This window comes from Cervus canadensis, chromosome 3, assembly GCF_019320065.1.
Source record: "Cervus canadensis isolate Bull #8, Minnesota chromosome 3, ASM1932006v1, whole genome shotgun sequence".
In the NCBI taxonomy this organism is placed as follows: Eukaryota; Metazoa; Chordata; class Mammalia; order Artiodactyla; family Cervidae; genus Cervus; species Cervus canadensis.
The window spans coordinates 96,581,049-96,597,612 of NC_057388.1; the positions used below are offsets into that span (position 1 = coordinate 96,581,049).

A 16,564-nucleotide genomic window follows, 5' to 3' on the forward strand; every position below is an offset into this window, starting at 1 on the left:
GTATGCAGGTCAAGAAGCAACAGTTAGTACTAGACATGGAACAACAGACTGGTCCCAGATTAGGAAAGGAGTATGTCAAGGCTGTATATTGTCACCCTGCTCATTTAACTTATATGCAGTGTACATCATGCGAAATGCTGGGCTGGATGATGCACAAGCTGGAATCAAGGTTGCCAGGAGAAAGAGGAATAACCTCAGATACACAGATGACACCACGCTTATGGCAGAAAGTGAAGAACTAAAAAGCCTGTTGATGAAAGTGAAAGAGGAGAGTGAAAAAGTTGGCTTAAAACTCAACATTCAGAAAATGAAGATCATGGCATCTGGTCCCATCACCTCATGGCAAATAGATGGGGAAACAATGGAAACAGTGAGAGATTTTATTTGGGGGGGGGGAGGCTCCAAAATCAATGCAGATAGTAACTGCAGCCATGAAATTAAAAGGTGCTTGCTCCTTGGAAGAAAAGCTATGACCAACCTAGACACCATATTAAAAAGCAGAGACATCACTTTGCCAACAAACGTCCGTCTAGTCAAGGCTATGGTTTTTCCAGTTGTCATGTGTGGATGTGAGAATTGAACTATAAAGAAAAATGAGTGCCAAAGAATTGATGCTTTTGAACTGTGGTGTTGGAGAAAACTCTTGAGAGTCCCTTGGACAGCAAGGAGATCCAACCAGTCCATCCTAAAGGAGATCAGTCCTGGATGTTCACTGGAAGAACTGATGTTGAAGCTGAAACTCCAATACTTCAGCCACCTGATGTGAAGAACTGACTTATTTGAAAAGACCCTGATGCTGGGAAAGATTGAGGGCTGGAGGAGAAGGGGACGAGAGAGGATGAGATGGTTGGATGGCCTCACCAACTCAATGGGCATGAGTTTGGGTAAACTCTGGGAGTTGGTGATAGACAGGGAGGCCTGGCGTGGTGCAGTTCATGGGGTTGCAAAGAGTCAGACACAACTGAGCCACTGAACTGAACTAAACTAGGTTGGTCATAGCTTTTCTTCCAAGGAGCAAGCGTCTTTTAATTTCATGGCTGACATCACCATCTGCAGTGATTTTGAAGCCAAGAAAATAAAGTCTGTCACTGTTTCCATAGTTTCCCCATCCATTTGCCATGAAGGGATGGGACCGGATGCCATGATCTTAGTTTTTTTAATGTTGAGTTTTAAGCCAGCTTTTTCACTCTTCTCTTTCACCTTCAACAAGAGACTCTTTAATTCCTCTTTGCTTTCTTCCATAAGGGTGGTGTCATATGCATATCTGAGGTTATTGATATTTCCTTCCACAATCTTCATTCATGTCACACATGTGACATGTAATACATTTCACATGATGTACTCTGCATATAAATTAAATAAGCAGGGTGACAACATCAGGAGTGACAGACTTAATGTACTCCTTCCCCGATTTGGAACCAGTCCATTGTTCCATGTCCAGTTCTAACTGTTGCCTCTTGACCTGCATACAGATTTCTCAGGAGGCAGGTCAGGTGGTCTGGTATTCCCATCTCTTAAAGAATTTTCCACAGTTTGTTGTGATCCACACAGTCCAAGGCTATAGTACAGTCCTTGAAGCAGAAGTAGATGTTCTTCTGGAATTCTCTTGCTCTTTCTATGATTGAATGGATGTTGGCCATTTGATCTCTGGTTCCTCTGCCTTTCCTAAATCCAGCTTGTACATCTGGAAATTCTCGGTTCACGTGCTGCAAACAAGAAATGGTGACTAGGAAAAAGTTTGTACCTGGGAGGACCCCACAATGATCTGCTCTGTTTCACTATGTCAGCCAGTTTCCTTCTGTGTGTTAGTCACTCAGTCAAGTCCGACTCTTTGTGACTCCGTGGTCTGTAGCCCTTCAGGCTCCTCTGTCCATGGGATTCTCCAGGCAAGAATACTGGAGTGGGTTGTCTTTTCCTTCTCCAGGAAATTTTCCTGACCCAGGGTTTGTACCCGGCTTTCCCGCATTGCAGGCAGACTCTTTACAGGCCGAGCCTCCAGGGGAGTCTAGTTTCCTTCTGGATTCAGCCAATGGGAGGTACTGGCAGGCGATGGGAGGTCAGGAAGCAGAGAATAAAAGAAGTCTGAGTATTTCTACCACCCGCTGTGACATACCAGGATGTTCTGCTGCAAAATAGGCCTCTTTAGCATGTGGATTATGTTGTGCTAAAGGCCATTGAAAACCTGCAGACAAAAGGAAAGCTCTAAGAACAAGGCCCAGATTTTTCTTTTGTAAAGGAAATTTACATTCCTTCCCAGGAAAAGGACTCATAACAAGTTTTATCAATGGAGAAGGCACTGACTTAAATCTGCATAACAATTCTTACTAAACAATTCTTGCTTACCATACTATCCTCGGTCACCTTCCTATAACTTGCTTCCCCTGCCCAGAAACCCAAATCTCTCCCACTTTTTGTTAGTATTTATATCCAAATTCTGAAGCAGTTCTTTGAATTACTCATCTCTGGGCACTTCCCTATGTGAGGGAACCCTTTCCAGGGTGCTATCCAACATTCTCAGATTCAGAAATGAATTGTTGAAGGAGACACATGTACTGACAAAGCAAGAGACTTTATTGGAAAGGGGCACCCGGACAGAGAGCAGCAGCATAAGGGAACCCAGAAGAGCTACTCTGCCATGTGGTGGTCAGTCTCGGGTTTTATGATAAATGGGTTAGTTTCCAGGCTGTGTCTGGCTAATTGTTCTGACTCAGGGTCCTTCCTGGCGGCACGCACACGGCTCAGCCAGGATAGAGTCCAGTGAGAAGGATTCTGGGGGGGTTGGCAGTGAAACTGTGCAACTCAGAATGGGACTTGAACCATGTGCCAGGACTCAAATCTGACCAAAACCCAGACTGGGACTTGAATCCATGACCTTTAAATTGAGATCACACACCTGATCTCAAGACTTAATGAAATTCAGGTTTTTGATGTCTCGTTGCAGAATGAATTCAGTGAGAAACAGTGATATGTGAGAAGTGGATTTATTTAGAAAGACATACACTCCACAGAGTGGGGGCCATGTCAGAGGCAAGAGGTCCTGGAATATGGGGTGGTTACCTTTTATGTGGTGGGTAATTTCATAGGCTAATTAGTGGGAGTATTTTGGGAAAGAGTTGGAGATTTCCAGAAATTGAGCCACTGCTCACTTTTTGATCTTTGGTGGTCAGTCTCTGAACTGTCTGGGCACTGATGGGAATGTCACTTAGCTTATGCTAACGTATTACAATGAGCATATGAGCCAATGAGGCTCAAAGTCCACTGAAAGTCAAATCTTCCACCATCTTGAGGCCAGTTGGTTCTAGCCAATTTTTGTCATGTCCTGTGGCTATGTCTTTTAAAGGTTGTGCCATGCCCCTTCCCTCCCGTTTCAGGAGGACATATGGAGTGGTGTCTCTTCTCTCCTTTTGACCCTTCCCAAATTCTTCCAGTTGGTGGTAGCTTGTTAGTTCCCTGTTTCTTACCAAGACCTCCTGTTGTAAGTGGTTACTGTCTTGTCTGCCCAGGGTGGGCAGTTTCGGTCAGTGGTTCCCCTAACGTTAAGAACCATGTACATTCTCATAAACTTATGTTTGTTTTTCTTTATTCATCTGTTTTTGGTCAGTGTAATTTACAGGGCCGCAGCTAGAGAATCTAAGAGAGTTGGAAGAAAAATACTTTTTTCCTCTCTCTCACCTGCAGCAGCTCTGGCTTTGGCTTCATTTCCTCTGGGTCTCCAAATCTGGCTGCTATAGTTTCAGCTTCTGCAGCCTGACCCTAGTACACAGGAAAATTAGAAAAGATGTTCACCAGATGCTTGTTAAAAATGGTAAGGCAGATTTTATTCCAACTACTGCGATAGGAATAGAGAGACCTTGATATAGAACTGAGTTCAACTCTAAATACAGCAAAGACAACTAAGGATTTATAACCAAAAAGCAGAATGAAAGAATAGAGAATGGAAATTACTAAAAGGATAAGGATAGGGGGAATTCTTACTTCAACTGGTAGGGGGAATTTTTGTTCAACTGGCCTAATAGAATTTTTGTTAAAGGCAGACCAAGGACTTAGCTACCAAGATGAGGAATGGAGAATTTGATCAACTGTGAAGGATTATCACTAGACTAATTTAACAGGATTCTTGCTAAAACTGGGCTTAGCAGGCCAAAGACTTAGAAGACCAAGTGGAGAACTAGTCAAAAAGAAGTTCAAAGGAAATCATAACTGGACTTTAATAATACTGCCTTTGTTCCTCCAGCTGTGGAGGCATTGTTGTTTCATACTACTGCTAGTCTCTGAGTTACTTCACCAGCCTTTGGTTGCTCAACTCTTCCATCATATGTGTAATCGATTTCCTGCATTAAATTCCTTTTATTTTGTTGTTATACTTGTTTATAAAGTTTAATATACCTACAGAAAAGTACAAAATCCTAAGCTTGATGAATTTTCACAAAGTGAAAACACCTCCGTGTAATCATCACCCAGATCAAGAATCACAAACATGATCAACATCACAGAAAACCCTCACTGGTCTTTTTGCAGTCACAGTTCTGCTAAGGTTATCCTACTAAGGCCATAAATTAACTTCACCTATCTTTTTATTTTATAGAAATTGAAGACTACATTATGTATTTTTCTTGTGTCTGGCTTCCTGGCCCAGAAATATACCTGTAAGATTTATCATTGTGTCTATTTGTAGTTTGTTCAGTCTAGTTGCTATATAGTATAGAATTGTGCGAATACATCAATTATCCATCCTCTGGGTCATGAATATTTGAGTAGTTTCCAGGTTTGGGCTTGAATAGTGCTGCAATAAACATTCTTGTACATTTATTTTGGTGACCATACTGTGCATTTCTCTGAGAATGTATATCTAGGAGTGCAGCTGCTGAAATCGCAGATATGCTTATGTGCAATTTAGTGTATTCTGCTGGTTTTACCAAAGTGGCTATACCAATTTACATTTCCATCAGCAGTGATGAAAGTTCCAATTGCTCCACATCCTCACCAGTACTTGGTATTGCCTCCCTTTTTCATTTTAACCATTTTTCTGTGTATGTAGTAGCATTGCATCATGATTTAAATTGCATTTGCCTCATAACTAGTGAAGTTGACCTCTTACTTAAATGATCTCATTTCACATTTTTATCTCATTTCTTCACTTTTAAATATACATTAAAAAATACATAGAAAAAGTTCCTTTTTCTTACTTGATTCATATACCTAAAATGTGGGATAGTAAATTTATTGTTGTGTTTTCCTTCTTTTCTCCCATTCCATTTCTACTGCTGATATTAGTCAATTTTATCTTTCTAGCATATCTACTATTTTAATGCTTATAATTTTCTTATTTGATTTGTCATCTTTAAATTGTGTGCATGACTCCTAGTGAACATGGATAAGGTGGTCACTAAGCTTACACTACCTCAGAATTTCTATCCCCTCTTCCCCTCTAGCATACTTGGGGTTCCCTTGTGGCTCAGCTGGTAAAGAATTCGCCTGCAATGCAGGAGACCTGGAGACCTGAGTTCGATCCCTGGGTTGGGAAGATCCCCTGGAGAAGGGAAAAGGCTCCAGTATTCTGGCCTGGAGAATTCCGTGCATGATCCAAGGGGTCGCAAAGAGTCAGACACAACTGAGCGACTTTCACTTTCATTTTTCACTTCCCCTCCTAAGTTTAGGTATTTATGTTATTTTCAGAATTTTAGAGTATTTTTAGGGTATGCCAATTATATATGTCTCATGAAGTGGAAGTGAAAGTGTTAGTAGTTGGGTTGTGTCCGACTCTTTGCAACCCCATGGACTGTAGCCCGGCAGTCTTCTCTGTCCGTGGGATTCTCCAGGCGACAAAACCGGAATGGGCTGCCATTTCCTCCTTCAGGGGATCTTCCCCACCCAGGGATGGAACCCACATCTCTTAAGTCTCCTGCACTGGCAGGAGGGTCGTTCACTGTCTGAGCCATAGTTTCACTGAAAATGTAATTTATAGGGTTTGTTTCATCTCCTGTTGTGCTTATTATTCTCAGAAATAGAAGGGCAAGTATGTGACTTACATAGCCATGTTTATATTGAAAGTCCAGGAATAGAGATTTTGAAGGAAACTGAAGGTCAAGTTTCAAAACAAAGGAGTGAGGAAAAAGGAAATTTTAAGTTTTATCTTTCTGACAATATGTTAGGCAACCTGACAATGCATTCTATGAAAAAATGAGATTAACATCTCCAATAAAGTCAATATGAGTTTTTTGGTGCCCTTAAGGGTAGCTTTTGTGAAAAGATTACTTCAGAGGTCACTTCTGTTTTCAAATTCAGTATTTATTTTTTAAAGCTACAAATGCAAAAAATGAGTTGTTTCTTAGACCTAAATTTGTGTATCTTATCATGCTATTTATAAATCCACAAATCTAAGCAATTAATTAAGGATTCTTTTAAAGCACTTAATATTGTAATCATTTTAACTGCCCTTTTACAATCAGTATATTTCACTTTTTAAAAAAGAATTTCAACTGTCTGATAAAAACAAACTTTCTAAGCACTCCTATAATTTATAAATCTAATATTGTAAATTTTTACATATTTGGAATGTACTCTTAAATCCTATCAAATATACTAAGCAAGTACTCAATCACATATTTTAAATTGTAATCCCAAAACTGATATGCCAAATTAATCTCTAAAATGCCAAATAACTTATTAAAACACTGCATATGCATATATAATTTCCAAACCTAAGACAAAAATATTCACTGTATTAGATTCGGTCTACTTCATCCTCTCTATATTTAATTCTGTGTCTTCATGGGGTAAGTTAGTACACACCAAGGAGACACATTTGGTGTTATCTTCAAGGCTGGCTGAGATTTTATATCAACAAGATGTTTAACTGGAACATGAGATCAGTTCAGTTCAGTTGCTCAGTCGTGTCTTACTCTTTGCGACCCCATGGACTGTAGCACACCAGGCCTTCCTGTCCATCACCAACTCCCAGAGCTTACTCAAACTCACGTCCATTGAGCTGGTGATGCCATCCAACCATCTCATTCTCTGTCATCCCCTTCTCCTCCTGCCTTCAATCTTTACCAGCATCAGTCTTTTCCAATGAGTCAGTTCTTCGCATCAGGTGGCCAAAGTACTGGAGTTTTAGTTTCAGCATCAGCCCTTCCAGTGAATATTCAGGACTGATCTCCTTCAGGATGGACTGGTTGGATCTCCTTGCAGTCCAAGGGACTCTCAAGAGTCTTCTCCAACACCACAATTCAAAAGCATCAATTCTTTGGTGCTCAGCCTTCTTTATAGTCCAACTCTCACATCCATACATGACTACTGGAAAAACCATAGCTTTGACTAGACAGACGTTTGTTGGCAAAGTAATGTCTCTGCTTTTTAATAAGCTGTCTAGGTTGGTCATAACTTTTCTTCCAAGGAGCAAGTATTTTTTAATTTCATGGCTGCAGTCACCATCTGCAGTGATTTTGGAGCCCAAAAAAATAAAGTCTGTCACTGTTTCCACTTTTTCCCCATTTATTTGCCATGAAGTGATGGGACCAGATGCCATGATCTTAGTTTTCTCAATGAGTTTTAAGCCAACTTTTTCACTCTCCTCTTTCACTTTCATCGAGAGGCTCTTTAGTTCTACTTTGCTTTCTGCCATAAGATGCATGAGATGCACAGCTTCAAATACCTGGGAGCAAGTTTTACCACTTTTTGGATTGCCATTTTGAGTCTTTCTCTGTTGTCTCTAAGTCAATAGGGACCCTTAAATGTATGCCATTTGGACAGGTAAACTTACAGCCATGGCTCCCAGTCTCACTTACTTACATTACCTAATTACCAGGTCAGATTTATCTATAGTTTCCACCAAAATTATAATTTAAGCTTGTTTGGTATTCAGCTAACCTAGTTTATGATTTTATTCTACTCTGAATGGTTTCCATGTCCTTTCCATCTGGTAAGACAACATTTTTAGATTCATAATACATTGAAATGAATGATGTGAATTTCTTATGTCTGTGCCTGACTTTGTTTTCACAAACTTAATGATTTCACAAATTCTAATGACATGAATTAAAAGTGACAATAAGACTATGCTTGGGGGCTTCCCTGGTGGCTCAGTGATAAAGAATCTGCCTGCCAATGCAGGAGATACAGGTTTGATCCCCGATTCTGGAAGGTCCCACATGCCATGGACCAACTGAGACTGTGTCACAACTATTAAGCCTGTGCTCTAGCGCCCAGGAGCCACAACGACTGAGCCCACGTGCTGAAACTACTGAAGCCTGCGTGCCCAAGAGCCTGTCCTCTGCAACAAGAGAAGCCACTGCAATGAGAAGCCCATGGACTGAAACTAGAGAGTAGCTCCCTTTTGCCACAACCAGAGAAAAACCCACAGAGCAATGAAGACCCAGGACAGTCAAAAATAAATAAATAAAATTGTCTTTAAAAAAAAGAAAAAAAAGACTGTGCTTGGTAATCGACTATAATTGTATGAGGGAGAGGAAAAGAGTTGAAGTTAAAGAGCAAATTTCATTTTTCTTTATTATTATTAACTTGAAAATACTCAAGTTAAAGAACAAACCTATAGCATAAGCTCTTGCTGTCCGTTCTATGATTCCTAAGAGGTCCTTCTGGGAAATTTCAAGAGAAGAGACAAGTTATCATTGGCCATTTCTGAGACCAATAATATGATATAAGAACAGAAAGTTGGGAGTTTTATTTCCCAGGATATGATGACCTATGTACCAAATAATAGAAGAAATATAAGAAAGCTGTCGTCTTACTGACAGAAAATGAGGATCTTCCAAATAAGGCAGTGAAAGTGGATCCTCAACGTGGTTTGCTGCAGTTAGGACCCAAACTTCTACTCTGTCTCCAAGATTAGCCCTCTCCCTGGCAATCTCTCATTACTTAGAGCTGCCAACCTCACGCAGCTGCAGCTGTAACACTCTGATCCATTTGGAACTGCCCTTAATAGCCCACGACACTATTAAAAGGAGATGGAAGATCTTATGCAACACTAAAGGCTAAGGAATAACCAAATGGAATTTCAGATGGAGTCACATATATCTGATTACACTTAGTTGCTGCGAGTTGCAGGACCCTACCCCACCTCCAGTCCATGAACCTGACTTCCTTGAATAATTGCAGAGGAAATTCTACCCAGGCAGGGGAGGAAAATATTGCCCACAATACAGTCTATCTTACAAGCCATTTCAGGATATCAGCTGTATAATACAATAACCCTGATACTTAATCTAGAAATACATATCTATTGTATATGATGATGAGGGTGGAGATTTGAAAATTTCCTAAAGAAAATCAGTCCTGAATATTCATTGGAAGGACTGATGCTGAAGCTGAAGCTCCAATACTTTGGCCACCTAATATGAGGAACTGACTCCTTGGAAAAGACCCTGATGCTGGAAAAGATTGAAGGTGGAGGAGAAGGGGACAACAGAGGATGAGATGGTTGGATGGCATCACCGACTCAATGGACATGAGTTTGAGTAAGCTCCAGGAGTTGGTGAGGACAGGGAATGGACATGAGTTTGAGTAAGCTCCAGGAGTTGGTGAGGACAGGGAAGCCTGGAGTGCTGCAGTCTATGGGGTTACAAAGAGTGGGACACGACTGAGCGGCTGAACGGAATTGAACTGACTGCCTCCCAAAACCTGGTATATAGGTGGGGTGAGGGTGGGCAGAGAAATAAGGAGGTGGGGGGACTTCCCTGGTGGTCCAGTGACTAAGTCTTTGCACTCCCAATTCAGGGAGTTGGATCCCTAGTCAGGGACTTAGATCCCACATGCCACAACCAAGACTGGATACAGCCAAATAAATGATAAATAAATAAAATATTTTTTTAAAGGAGGGAGAAAAGTGAAAGTGTTAGTTGCTCAGTTTTGTCTGATTCTTTGCAACCCCATGGATTGTAGCCTGCCAGGCTCCTGTGTCCATGGAATTCTCCAGGCAAGAATACTGGAGTGGGTAGCCATTTCCTTCTCCAGGGAATCTTCCCAACCCAGGGACTGAACCCAGGTCTCTTGCATTGCAGACAGTTTCTTTACCACCTTAACCACCAATGAAACCCAAGTAGGGGGAAGTCCTGTGAAAAAGGAGTTGAAACTGGAGTGTTTTTCCTGAAGAAAAAAGTGTCAGAACAGACAAGACCTCACCCAATATATTATATTTATTTTTTTTGGTGGAAGGAATACAGACTTTTAAGCAGATAAATGAAGCCTAGAATACTCTTCTAATTCCTACCCGTTATATCCTTAAATAAAGGAATTAAGCCACATAAGCCTCAGTTTTCTCACAAAGGAAACAAGATACACATTTCATAGGGTTTCTGTGAAAATCCAACAAAATGACAAAGCATCTAGAAGAGTCTGACACAGAAAAGGTATTCAACATGTGTTGGTCAATTTTATGTGTCAACTTGAAGAGTGCTTGGAATGAGGTTAAATCAGTGAATTTTGAGTAAGCAGCTTGCCTTCCATATTATAAATGGGCCTCATCCAATCAGATGAAGGCCTAAATAGAGTAAAAAGACCAGCCTCCCCCAGGGAGCAGGAAATTCTTCAGTAGACTGCCTCCAGACTGGAACAGCAGCATCAGCTCTCCCGGGTGATCAGACCGCAGGCCCGCACTGCAGACTTGGACGTGTCAGCCTCTGTAATCACATGAGCAATTCCTTCTTTCTCTGTGTACACACATCCTGTTGATGCTGTTTCTCTGGAAAACGCTGACTAACATACAACAGTTACTCGTTTCCTCTTAGTCTTCAAATTTTAAAAGAATTATTTTATGGTGCCAACTGCATAGGAAGACTTGAAAAGATTGAGCAATGTGGTAGCGACAGACTTATAAACAGGTGTGTCCAATGGTAGCCAGTGACTGAGAATTAACCACAGTTACTCTGCCAAGCACAGCAAACTATTCCAGCTCCCCGAGCAAGAGCGTGACCACACACACAATCTCCAGATGCACGGGTGGGCAAGGGGCAGGGGAAACGGGCCCCCACCTCTGCAAACTCTTCACTGCCTCTTTCCACCTCACAGAGTCATCTGCCTGGACCCTGAGCTTCGCTCTGGGGATTAGTCAGCTCTTAGATGTGTCTGTAGGCCAGGCTGCCCCAGCTGCTGCAGACAACCTGAAGACTGTTCATGGCTGATTTTGTAGCGTAGATTGTAGCTCATGTCTGGATAAACCTGGCTTTCATGCTTCAGCAGTTCAGCTAATGAACTGCCTTGGCACATGCACAATGCAGCTTTGTGTAAATGCTTTCCTGATATATCCTTGCTAAGTAATAGGCTGTGTAACATGAGCTACACGTGCAGTTTTCTTCCACAGACTCCATAAATAACCTCCGCCTAACTTCATTGTCACCTCCCTAGGCTGCAATGCAAAGCACCTCTCAGAAAAAGAGAGATAAAAAAGGCATCATCCTTGCCCTCAAGAAGCTCCTATTTAGTCATGGTTGAGAACAGAACTGAGCAGCTAAAACCAGGTGGTGTGTGCTATAATAGTGTTACCAAACTGAACTTGGTCCCAATCGCTAGTGCACAATAAAGCCCGTCTGCTGCCGACACCGGGTGTGGTAAGGAAAGTAGAATGTTTATTTAAGGCGCCACACAAGGAGTCTAGGTCAGCTCATGCTCAAAAAGCCCAAACTCCTCAATGGGTTTCAGGGAGTCAGGATCCAAGGCAGACAACTGTGTGAGGTGGAAAGAGGTGGTAAAGAGTTTGCAGAAGTGGTGGCCCATCCCCCTGCCCCTTGCCAACCCATGCATCTGGGAGTGAGTGTGCTCACTCTCTTGCTGGGTAGTCTTTAGTTGTGGCATGTGGGATTAGTTCCCTGACTAGGGATTGAACCTGGGCCCCCTGCATTGGGATCCCGAAGTCTTAACCATTGGACCACTAGGGAAGTCCCTAGTACACTTTTATTTTGGCAAAAGTATTCAGGTAGTAACAGATTCAATTTCACTTACGCTGTACAACTTCATTCAACAGAAAGTTCCTGTTACTAAAATGAAAGAGTATAAAGAGATCTAAGAAGAAAAAATAAAAGAGATCTAAGAATGTTATGAGACAAACTTGGTAATCATTTTTTCAGTGAGATAGAGTGTAGCAAGAATTTGCACTGATACATTGCTATCATCTACCAGATATCTAATAAATGCTTCCAATATATCAGGTACTTTATATGTTAAATATTCATTTAACCCTCAAAACTAACTCATGATATATGTATGATCAGCTACATATTTACGATTGATGAAACTGAGATTCAGAGAGCTGACATCACTTGCCACATTCATATAACTAAAATAGTTAGTGGTGGAAGTGGTATTTGAATGACATATATCAGTCTCTCAGAGCACTTGCTCTTACCCACTATTACAGACTGCTTTCTTGGTTTCATCCTAAATGTATAATTTAGAAGCCAAATTTCATAATTTCTTGGCAGGATTAACATACTATTTCAAGATATTTCAACAGTTTAATGAGGCCAGTAATTTGGAGGCAAATGAATAATTTCTCATCTTAAAAATGACATAAGCAATTAGAGTATAAGGTATAATATTAATCAAATATTTTTTAAGTGGAAAGAGTTCGGCTTCTCTGAAAAGTTGCTATAATTAATTTTATTATGAAAAATGTATGTGTGTTAAAGTGAATGAAACAATTGGATTTTAGGAAAGAAACACTATTAATAGGAAACACATTCAGCAAATTGATGGGTTATTGGTCCATGAAGAAACTACCTAGGTGAAGCTGTGGATATTTTTTTCTATCAGTGAACGTTGTACAAAAATATACAATGAAAGGAGGTGATAGCTCATAGTACAACTTCATGTGAGGCTATCTGTCTTAAGAATGGTGACTCATATGCCTCCCTTTTAGGAGAAACGTCAACCTAATAACACAGGCAGACCTGCTGTAGTCCCACTAACATCTGAAGCTTCCTCACTCTGGAGCAAGTCTTTAGAAGAGGATATATGCTGTTGAGGATACAATAAGCTTCTCTGAAGCTCTTCTGAATCTTCAGTTTCCATAGGTACTACTTCCTAAACTGATACATGCTGAGAAAGTACCCACAGACAAGGTGATTCTGCTTTCCTTTTCACAATCTTCCTTCTCCAATTTTAGAAAGGAAAGGCATACCTGAATCTTACCCTGCAGTGTGAAAACCTATGGGACATCTAAGAAAGGCACAAGTTATAATATTGGTCTTGGTGAAGCCTCCCTAAACAAAAGTATGATGAACCCATAGTAGGGCAACATGTCTTTTCTTGACTTATATTAGGAAAGGAAGAAAAATGGTGTGAGAAATTGGGAATGCTGGACAGCATGAGCATTGAATTTATGCTCTGGACTGAGAAGGAACTTTGAGATTGAAAAACAAAACAGACAACTCCATGAAGTGTACTTTTTTGGGGGTAATTTACATGTAGGCAGGATCAGGAGAAGGATAATCCAGAGGCATTCACAGCTGCACTCTGCACCCCTAAAAGCCGCTCAAAGTGGGTACAGGAGAATTTAAAGGGGCCAAAGCTAAAAATAGAATCTGACTACTGGGGAAAGCATGTTCACACCCACAGGAACTGAGCTTTCTTCTTCCCCCTCAGGGATCTCAAGACCATCATGCCTCCATTAGCCATCAGGATCAGGAGAGGGCATTCTCCTAGTTTTCACATTAGGTGAAGGCAACGGTAGAGGCTGATAAGGGGCTTATCAGGCTTGGGTGCATTCCTTGTGAGTAGGCTAAAGCTCAGTCATGCAGAAAGGGGAGAGGGTAGGACTATGGGCCTGAGATGGAGTTGACAAAATGGTCCCAGAGTGGTTCAGCCACACAGGGTATTTTGGCCCACTCTGGGATGCTCTTGAAGGAAACCAGAATGCCACCTGTCAACTGAAAGAAGAATACACAATGTAAGAATAGTGAGTTTAAGTTTTTCCTAGGGTCTTACTGAGAACTATAGCCCAAGAGATGGCTTGTTTAGGAGCTCTGAGGAAGCTATTCTGAAGAGGTAGGAGAGAGGCCAGTTTATACATGATTTCTGGCTAGGGAATCATGTAGTCAAATATGCATCTTTGTATGGGACTTCCCTGGCAATCCAGTGATTAAAACTTCACACTTCCACTGTAGGGGATTTGGTGTTTGATCCCTAATCAGGAAATCAAGATCCCGCATGCCAGGCAGTGTGACTCAAAAAAAAAAAAAAGTATATATCTTGGTAAAGATTACAGCTAGTTACAAAGCACAGAGATCTCTAGTTGATGATTTCAGTGTTTTTCTATGCGTGGGATGATGCAGGTATCTGGGTTCATTACAAATTCTTCCTGAGGAACTTCCCTAGTGGCCCAGTGGTTAAGAGTCTGCCTTGCAATGCAAGGACAAGGGTTCAATCCCTGGTCGGGGAACTAAGATTCACACTTGCCACAGAGCAACTAGGCCCGCACACCACAGCTGCTGAGCCTGCATGCTCTGAAACCCACGTGCTACAACTAGAGAGTCCATGTGCTACGACGAAGGATCCCAATGACTCAACCAAGACCCAATGCAGCCAAATAAATAAATCAGTATTAAAAAAAACGAAATCCTTTTCCTGAAATACACATCTAACTATCTAGGGGGCTTGCTTGTCCAATGCACAAAGCACCCTGTTCTCACCATTTCCTCTGTCTGTAGCACAGACTACTACTGTTGGTCAGAGACTGTAACAGGTTAACCGTCGTAGAATTGGGTGAAGAGCAAAAGCTTTCTTTTTTCATCTTGCTTTACGCATCCTGAAATATTCCTCTTTTCTTTTTTTAATTTATTTTTGGCTGTGCTGGGTCCTCATTGCTTCAAGCAGCCTTCCTCCAGTTGTGGTGCACAGGCTTCGCGTTGTGGTGGCTTCTCTTGCTGCGGAGTACAGGCTCTAGGGGCACCGACTCAGTAGTTGTGGCACATTGGCTTTCTTACTGTGCAGCATGTGGAGTCTTCCTGGACCAGGAATTGAACCCATGTCCCCTGCCCTGAAAGGTGGATTCTTAACCATTGGACCACTAGGGAAGTCCAACATTCCTCTCTGATGTAAGAATTATTTTAGCTAAAGTCATTTAAGAAGCAGCAAATACAGGAAAAATTCTCTACCTTCCTCCTATTTGTGTTAGAGGAAGACATAAATTTATAAAGGTGTCCCTCCTCCATCTCTACCAGGAAGGACAAAAGTTGTCACTAGAGACAACTTAGACCCTTGTCAGCTGGAGATGGCACCAGAAGAGTTTACTTAACAAACTACTAACTAGCCTTGATCTACCCTTAGTCTCCCACATATTTGCCTTCATAATCTTCTCTTAGAGACTCAAGGTCCTTTTCCTTTGCCTTGTCACTTCTCTAAGAATTTCTTCCTTTTGCTACCACACCGCCGCCATCATGGGTCGCATGCACGCTCCCGGGAAGGGCTTGTCCCAGTCGGCTCTGCCCTACCGCCGCAGCGTCCCCACCTGGCTGAAGCTCACTTCTGACGACGTGAAGGAGCAGATCTACAAACTGGCCAAGAAAGGCCTGACTCCCTCCCAGATCGGTGTGATCCTGAGAGACTCTCATGGTGTTGCACAAGTACGTTTTGTGACAGGCAACAAAATCTTGAGAATTCTTAAGTCCAAAGGACTCCTGACCTGCCCGAGGATCTCTATCATTTAATTAAGAAAGCCGTTGCTGTTCGAAAGCATCTTGAGCGGAACAGAAAGGATAAAGATGTTAAATTCCGTCTGATTCTGATTGAGAGCCGTATTCACCGGTTGGCTCGATACTACAAGACCAAACGAGTCCTGCCCCCCAACTGGAAATACGAGTCATCCACAGCTTCTGCCCTGGTTGCATAAATTTGTCTATTGTACTAAAGCAATAAAAATCATTGTTTAACAGGAAAAAAAAAAAAAGAATTTCTTATCCCTTTGCTAAGAAGCTACATAAGTTCAACCTCAAATCTTTTGAGTTACTGATCTCTGAAAACTCCCAAGTGTTACATGTGTGACACATATTTATAAACTTGCTTGTTTTTCTCTTGTTCATCTATCATGTGTCAGTTCAATGTATAGGGCCCTAGCACTGGATGGAGAGAGGAAGAGATTTTTTTTTTCTCATCTATGTTCTGAAATCAGGTATATTTTATTATTTGTTTATTTATTTTTGGCTGTGCTGGGTCTTCGTTGCTCTGCGGGCTTTTCTCTATTACAGCAATTGGGGGCTTCTCTTGTTGCAGAGCACAGGCTCTAGGGCATACAGGCTTCAGTAGCTGCAGCACGTAAGCTCAGTCATGGTTCCCAGGTTCTAGAGCACAGTCTCAATAGTTGTGGCTTAGCTGCTTTGCAGCATATGGGATCTTGCTGGATCAGGGATCAACTCCTGCATTGGCAGGTGGTCTCTTCACCACTGAGTGACCATGGAAGCCCTGAAATTAGGTAAAAGAAGATACTAGAAATAGCTCTGATCTTTGTATAATGACCATGCCTTCTCCTTTTATCAAAGAACGTGTCACTTCCCAGGGAGAAAACTTTTGAGAACAAAGACAATGCAGTGAGAGATAGTGAAGGCAATGCATTATT

The 16,564-nt window shown here is 41.6% G+C and overlaps 1 pseudogene across 1 annotated transcript; it reads left to right on the forward strand.

Moving 5' to 3' along the window:
• Positions 1-15,362: 15,362 nt before the first annotated feature.
• LOC122438696 lies at positions 15,363-15,884 on the forward strand (annotated as a pseudogene). Its single transcript, XR_006268613.1, has one exon. The product of XR_006268613.1 is annotated as a 40S ribosomal protein S13-like (transcript).
• The last annotated feature ends 680 nt before the right edge of the window (positions 15,885-16,564 follow it).